Source organism: Vitis riparia, chromosome 18, assembly GCF_004353265.1.
Source record: "Vitis riparia cultivar Riparia Gloire de Montpellier isolate 1030 chromosome 18, EGFV_Vit.rip_1.0, whole genome shotgun sequence".
Classification (NCBI taxonomy): Eukaryota; Viridiplantae; Streptophyta; class Magnoliopsida; order Vitales; family Vitaceae; genus Vitis; species Vitis riparia.
Window position 1 is genome coordinate 26,617,862 of NC_048448.1, and position 9,010 is coordinate 26,626,871.

Sequence of the window (9,010 nt, forward strand, 5' to 3'; positions counted from 1 at the left end):
TTATTTATTATTATTATAAAAAAAAAGTGGCAATTCCAACTTTTCAAAAAAAAAAAAAAAAAATCATTTTTTCATAATAAAAATGAGTCTCATCGTCTAGTGAGGGCACACATGAAAAATATAGATCTACAAAATGGTGACTCCACTAGAAATATTTAGAGGGTTAAACATGAACTCAAGTTGAGAGGAAATGTGACATTGAATTAATTGATTAGTGGATACCCTCTCATTGTGCCTTTGTTGTATGCTTGCATATTTTAGGGCATAGGAGAGGTTAACTTGGTGATTATTTTGTATATATTGTATATGCCTTATTGTATATTGACTATTGTTATTATATGTCTTTGTATATATCTGCTCATGTTTGTATATATCTATTTTCCCGAGTAAGCTAGTGATTAGGAGTACGGTCTAGTCGTGGGCTTTATGTATGTTTGGGAGCACTTAGAGCATTGTCATGACATTATTAGCATCTTGAGATCGTCACCTTAGAGTAGATTACAACATCATCAGCCTTACCACATCATTTTATTTTATTAGAATCCTATTTAGTCACCTCATCCCTACCATCACCCCACTTTGCCACATCATCCAACCTCACCATGTCATCTTTTTGCCACATCCCTAGTGCCTTAACATCATCTTACATTGTCATATCATCCTTGCCACTTTAGTCTTATCCTATTAGCATTGTACCTTATAATCTCATTCTTACTGTCATCCTCACTTTGCCTCATTGTCATACTTTATCATTTCACCCGACATTTTTTTTATGTCATCATCCTATCTTGTTGCAGCATTGTGATACCTTAGAGAGCATCACGACATCATTGACGTCATGTCAATGGAGGTCACCATGTCATAGCCACTTGGAGTTTGATCATTGAAGACTTGTATAACCCATGACTAGATTCAAGATATATGTGTGACTAGTGTGTTTACTTTTTTGCTTTAGTTTAAGAGGTTTGGATGCACTTATGCCCCACACTACACACATTAGATCGTCCTTTGTGTGTGTTAAGAGAGGTAACATGTGCTAACTAGTAGAAAACCCTAACCATTAGGAAACCACCCCAAGATATCGAAGAAGTGCATGTGTAGAGGTAATGACCACCTTGCATGGAAGCTCCTAGTCTCTTTGGAGGTGTGAAGGAGGTTATGTACCAACAATGAGTATGATTGCTCCTACTAGGTACCTTTGATCCTACCTTTTAGAGTCACCTTTACCTTGTAGAATGAGAATTAGATCCTTGGACCTAGGATACCTACCCACACATAGGTGCATTCATGTATGGGAATTTGATAACAACAATTTTGCATCAACATTAGAGTTCCATCAACATAGATTAGTTGTATTATCATCCTCTTTACTCTTCATTGGTTGGATTCAGTTAGTCAATCTTTAGGTTATACATTCGTTGATCTTGTATAGTCTTCTTCCCCTTAGAATTTTGTCAACTTGAAGATATATATAAAAAGGATTTACATTTTTAAATGTATTGTCACTGTTTTAGGTTGTTGTACATTAAGTGTAGCATTCTAGGATATGTTATTTGACATTTTTCAACCTAAGTCTAGGGTTTTGTGTTCTGTGGTTCATTGATAGGTTCCTTAGGTGACTCATGTTAGAATTTTGGGGACCTAGCTGGCTTCTTCTAGGTGAAATGGTGGGGCGTTTGTCAGAGTTGGTGAGACTATTTTTGTTGCATCAAAGCTAGTCGTCTTGGTTATTGAGTCTATGTTAGTCTTGCGGTGTAGTTAGAGTTTGTATTCCTTATAGAGTGTTTTGACCTGTTAGTATCTATTTCTACTATGGATGTACATTGATCATTAGACTCGACCTTTTTCATTGAATATATGTTTGTGTCTTATGGTGCATGTGTTAGACTTTCAATATGGTGCATTATTCACTTGCATATCACGATAACTGGGCCTAACCCATCATAGAGGATACTAAGCCCATTAACCTAGGACTAAAGGATCGACTTAGGGAGCTAAAGATTGTGGCTCATTTGTCTTGTGATAAGAGTTGTACCTTATTCACTTCCATTTACACCTTGACCTTTACATCCTATCTATCTTGAGCCTTGCACAACATTTACGTCTTGACACCATCACATGACCTTTACATCCCTTCTTATCATAGCTTATACAACATCATCTACATGGACATTGTTCCAATCTATTTATTTGTTCTTTGTACTTGAGGTTGATTTTATGAGACAAGAAGGGTGGCTTACGATGAGCAAAGCAGTCGATTGCACAAGATCATGGACTATTCTATGGTTGAGAGAAGCATCTTGAAATTGTTATAAAGCATTAAGAATGGGATATTTATGCATGATTTAAAAGGGATGGAATGCCTACATTTTGATATTGTACACCAATCTGTACTGTTGACCATACGAGAGTTGAAGAGCATGATGTTTGAGGTTTTGACCAAATAATGAGTGGCCATCATTTCATGAGCCTATTTATCTAATCATGTTGATGTTCGTGCTACGATTCCTGGTGAAAAAAAATAGAGAAAACAAAATAAAACACACAGATTTAATGTGGTTTGGCAGATTGCCTACGTCAACGGGAACAGAGAAGAAGACTTTCATTATATCTCAATTAGGGTTACAAAAAGGGTATTTATATTAACCCTCAAGTATTGAAATTCCAAAATACCCTTGAACCATACTGCGGGGGGCGTTGCCCCCCTGCATTCACTCCCCTCTTTTCACTCCTCTCTACTCTAGCATTTGTCATTTTTTCTCTAGATGTCTTTCACTCAATATGAGCCACATACTACAACAAATCACCTTTGTGTATAAAGTTACCCTTTGCTAGCCAATTGAGTCATGAATATTTAGCCTTTTGATTCATCACCTTGCTTACCTCATTTCTCATACCTATGGTTAGGGTCTCTTGGCACATCTTTGCTTATAGATAGGATCACCTAGGTTGTGGTCTCCTTAGGTAATTCATCTTTTGTATTCATTATGTTCGTCTTGATCATTTGTATTATTTCATTTGTACCTCTTCTCAATACTTGTTGCACCTATTTGAGTCATCGTTCATTATTCTGTCATTATGAGTTCATATATGTACATACGAGTTGGCCTTCTTATACATATATTGAGATTTGTATAAGTTACCTTAGGATCCTTGTACATGATTGCCTTGATCCATTGGTTTGATTATAGTTAAAAGAAAAAAAAGAAAAAAAAATATGATGTTAGTCTTTGTTGGCGGCTTGTGTGATAGTTTTGATCATTTCATTATATACATCCATCTAATCTATACATCGAGTTATGACTGAATTGTGGGTTTTATCCCTAACTATGACATTTTGCTTCTCTTGTACTCAATTGCACTTTTTACTTAGAGTTTTATTCTCATTCATCTTGGTTATGTTCTTTTTTGCTTATATATTGAGTTATCATTCATTAGCATTATTTGCTTTACCTCTAGCCATTGTACTATTCCTTTGATTCCTTGAGCCTATTCTAGAGTCTCACCCTCGTCATTTCCATTTCTTTAAGTCATTCATATGGATGGTTGGTATTTGTGTAGTTCTTATCTTGGATTTGTTTTTCTTTTCATTGATTTCATCTTTTCATTCATTCATCATATGTATCATAGTGTATTTTTTTTTTCATTCATTTAGTTATCTATATCATAGAGCATATGTGAGGTTTATAATCTTTGAGTTTATTTATCTGTTACACTATGTATGCCAAAGGCATGGGGATTATATCATTAGGATTATGGAGCTTAGTTTCCCTTTGTTTCTTTTACCCTATTACCTTAGCCTACATTACACCCTGGGTCTTAAGACCACCTCGAGACCATGACATCATGCATTATGCTTGACATCTCACACATGGGTGGCATTTGAGATTGGTTAGAGATCAGTTCGAGTATTATGGATGAGAAACTATGAGAGGGTTTAAACTAAGGCATAACCTCTCAGCAATTATTGATTTTCGATACGATAGCTTATACTAGGGCATAGCCATTTCATTCTTTCTCATGGAGCATGATAGATCAGGAGTCACTCAGATTCATATCGACATATATCCATTTTTGAGATATCGGATAAAGTTTGATATTGATTAGTCAATTTACACTAGGGCATAGCCATCACAAGGAGTTTATACTAGGTCATAGCCCTCCTATTGGTGATTAATTTTTTAGATAATAGCTTATATTGAGGCATAGTCACTTCATTCATTCTCATGGAGCATGCTACATAAGGAGTAACTTGGATTCATATCGACATATATCCATTTTTTAGATTTGGGATTGAGTTTGATTTTGATTTGACAATTTACACTAAGGCATAGCCACCTTAGAAAGTTTATATTGGTGTATAGCTCTCTCATTGATGATTGATTTTCAAGATGATAGCTTATACTAGGGCATAATCACTTTATTCCTTCTCATGGAGCATGATGGATTAGGAGTCGCTTGGATTCATATTGACATATATCTATTTTTGAGATCTAGGATAGAGTTTGATTTTGATTTAATCATTTATACTAGGGTATAGCCACCTTAGAGATCTTATACTAAGGTGTAGCCCTCTCATCAATGATTGTTTTTTAGATGATATCTTATACTAAGGCATGCCTTCATTCCATCTCATAGAGCATGATGGATTAGGAGTCACTTGGTTTGATATCGACATATATCCATTTTTGAGATTTAGGATAGAGTTTGATTTTGATTTGACAATTTATACTAAGGCATAACCACTATGCTTGATTCCCTACACTAAGGCATATTCGTCTTCTAGAGGAGATTTGAAACTCCCTTCACATTATAGTATGAAGATACTTTAGGGAGTAAAGATCTATCTTGATGAGATTGTGTATGTTACAACATAACCATTCTAGATATTACCTTGCATTGACGTTTAACATTTTAGATGTTACCTTATATACCGGGGGATACTCCTTTTATCAGTGTTTGATTTTGAAGATGATTAATTTGTTTTGGCCTTACCCATTTTTACTTGATATATTCATGTTGGGGAGTAACCCACTCAGTTGGTGATTGATTATTTTTTGAAATGGCAATTTATATTGAGCATGACTACTCTGTTTGAATCCCTACATTGGGGCATAATCATTCTCTTGGAGGTGATCAGACATTCTTTTCATATTGGAGTATGAAAGATGGTTGAGAGATATCAATTTGATGTCTTTTATATTGGGGCATAGCCATTTGAGGGAGTATTTATGCTAGGGCATGACCATCTTATTGATCTTCTAAGACATTGGAATTCGACCACTTGATTAAGGTTTTTTATAGGTTATAGAGATGATGATGCCTTGGATTCAGTCTTCTCACCATACTTGGTCTAATTTAGATACTATCTTATATTATTCATACCAAATTACTCCCTTTTTGCTATCTTCACGCTTATATCTTGTATTCAATCCACCCATCTCATTCCATCATGATGTATAAACTTATTTTGCTTCCAGATCATAGGATGATGTAAACTAATCATGAGTTTCCTATTCAAACTTTCATGTGCCTTTTGGATACTGAATTTAACATCTTCCATGATGGTAAGGCTTGACAAATTGTTGATTGTTTGTGATGTTTTTCATTTGATAGTTTACATATGTCATGGCATGACTTGGTGCATATTTAGACTTAGAGCTTTAGTTAGCTTTGTTTTTGTCCATTATTCGGTTTTCTTTTGATAACATGGTCCCAGATCTGTAGTCCTATTTAGCTTTTATAATTGAAGACAAGACATTTTCATCTTATTGTCGATGAGTGTATCCTAATGTATGTCTTTGTTAGTGCCACACCCTAATTATCCGACTTTTTTTGTTTTATGTTAATTTCATGCCTCGACTATCCGAACTCTTTTATGTTTTCTTAATGTCACCCTGACTATTCGACCTCTTTTTGTCTCTATTAGTGCCATGCTCTGATTGTCCAAATTTTTCATGTTTTTCTAGAGCTATCTTGATTGTCCAACTTTTCCATGTTTTCCTAAAGTCGAGCCTTGATTGTCTAACTTCTTTTATGTTTTCCTAGATTAGCACCCTAATTATTAGGTCTTCCTTGTGTTTCCTCTAATGTCCACGCTCTGACTACCCGACCTCTTTTAATTTTTATTTTATTAGCCTTAAGTTTTTCTCTAATCATTAGTTTCTTTTTCTTTTTCATTCTCTTGTTCACCCATTCATTCCCCCTTTGGATAGCAAGGTCCTTAGTCTTTCACATAGATATTGTCACTACCCTGTTCAAAAGAGTCTCCCTTAAGATCCACGTAGATATTGCATGTTTCTCTACTAGTAGATCAATGAGCACATTTCATAACCTTAGAGAGCTTGTCTTATTGGGACAATTTCGGTGATCTTTCTTGTACTTTAGTAGAGCTCACTTCGTTTAGTTGATTTATATACTTACTTCACTTGTGAACTCTTCTAAAAATGGGCATATTTGTAGATCCCAAAATTTGTCCTAAGCCCATTCTCACTTTTTATTTTATTATTATTATTTATTTGATTTAATTTGATTTTTACTTTAATTTTTTTCTTTTTTTCTTTTTCTTTTTTTGTTCATTTCTTGTTTTTCACCTTTTTTTTCCCACACACGTGCAACTGTAGAACCCTTCCTCTTCTTATTTTTCCCTCTTCATTCTCTTTTCTTTGCTTCTTTCTTTTTCCTTCCTTTTTGTTTTTCTTTCTTTTCTTTCCTTTTCTCTATTCTCTCTACCTACTCTTTCTCCCAAACCCATCTCTACCCGTCATCTACCTTCCTTCTCTTTCCCTGTTCTTATTTATCATCCTTTCATTTTTCTTCCTATTACCCATTTCTCTCTCTCACCTTGAAGATCCATAACCATGGCTGCCCCATACTCAACACTCTCACCACTAGATAGTCACCATTGGCGAGCCATTATGTGTTCGTGATCCCTTTTCTCCCTTTGTTTCTCTCTTTTCTTCATTTTCTCTTTCTCTTATCTCACCCTTTTTCTTTATTTATTTATTTATTATTATTATCTCATTCTTTCCCCTTATCCCTTATTCCACATTGCATTCAAGAAATGGGTAAGATGCCCTTTTTCATTTTCTTATTTCTTTAGTCATTTTATTTTTTATTCCTAAAGTAATTGTTCTTGATTGTTGAGTTTGCTTGTTTGGACTTTAGATAATTTTGCTTGGAATTTTCATATTAGATGTTGATCTTCTTTTAGACTTTAATAAATTAAGTTATCCAAAAATCTTCTTTTAAAAAAATAAAATAGGTGGAATAAGACATTTTCATTAAATAAGAAAAATGGACCCAAAAATAAGTTTTTAGACATCCTTTTTAGATAAAATAGTCCAAAAATTTTATTTTAATAAAAGAAACAATTCATAATTTTAAAATAATATAAATAAATAAAAGGTTCACAAATATTTTTTTCAAATAAAATAAAATAAAAATAAAACAATTCAATAATCTTGTTTTAATGCAATAACAATTCAAAAAATATTCTTTTAATAAAATAAAGCTTTTTTTAATAGAAAGTTTGGAATTTTTTTTTTAGGAATCGATTTTTTTTAATAAAAATTCAAAAAATTAAATGGTCTAGAAATTTATTTGTTTAAAAAATTTTCTAAAAAATTTGATTTTTAAATAAAATTGTCCAAAAAGTTAATTTTAATAAAATCGTCCAAAATTTTATTTTTGAATAAAATTCTCTTTCCTTGATAAGAATGGGATTAAAAATAATTTTTATAAATAAAGGTCTTAAAGAATTTTTTTTAATAAGAATAGGATAAGTAAACCTTTAAATCAAACTGAAAGACCTTTTTTTTTTTTAATAAATTAGTAAACTAATCTCTTTCTAGATGAAATCCAAAAATTATTTCTTAATAATGGAATCCTTGGAATAAATTTGTGAATTTTTTTTCTAAATAAATTAGTAATAAAGAATCTTTTTCTAGGTAAAATAAAAACATATATATTTTTAATAAAATTGGGTTGAACCTTATAAACTTGTAAATATCTTTCTTTAAGTTTGTAAATTTTTTAAAAATAAATAAAGATTGAATCAAAACACTTTTTAAAATAAATTAGTAAAATTCACCCCTTCTTAATAAGGTAAACAAAAATCATTTCTTGTAAGTCAAATAAAATCTTTTGTAATAAATTGAAGCATTGTGAATAAATACATTCAAATCGCTAATTTGAAATTGTTGTTAATATAAATGAATTCTTTGAAAATTTTTGGAAATTGTATTATGATATTTGAAATAATAAAATCTTTCTAATAAATTATTTTGTGCATTTCTTATGAATCATTTTTGCATATCCTTATAATTTGCTTTTGCATTATTCCATGTCCTTGTATTTTTTTTTTTTTTAGTATCCATGATTGATTAATTAATTGTAATAATTCCATTTTTATGTGCTTAGTAAAAACATTTTTAAGGCTTAAAAGGGTGTTACTATGGTACCTTCCAAATAGATAATCTGACCTCTGAATTAAAACTCAGTTTTTGTCGACACGTCTTTTCTTTAAAAATGGAGTTACACTAGGGCTTTATTTCTTATTTTTGTTTTCTTTTTAAAATAAACAAAAATAAGTGGAAACTCCACCTTTTTAAAAAAATCAGTTTTTTACAATAAAAATAAGTCTCGCCATCAAGTAGGGATACACATAAAAAATGTGGGTTCACAATTGTATTTCTTAGAATTAAAATATAATACAATTACTAAATCAACGATGTTGTAAGTTTTTAAATCTTTGATCATAAAAAATTCAAAGCACAATGGAACAAATAGTTTTCAAAAGAAAAAAAAATATTTAAAATGAAAAATCTAACAATAAAGAAAATGAAACAAGGTGATTTGGTTGGAGTTAAATAGAAAAATCTTTTATCCATGAATTTATAGTTTATTTAGTAGAAAAAAGTTTGAAAGAAATATTGCATACATTAATGGATTAAGTAGATATGGAGTTGTAAGAAATTAGGAGATCCAAATTTTAAATATGTAACAAAGT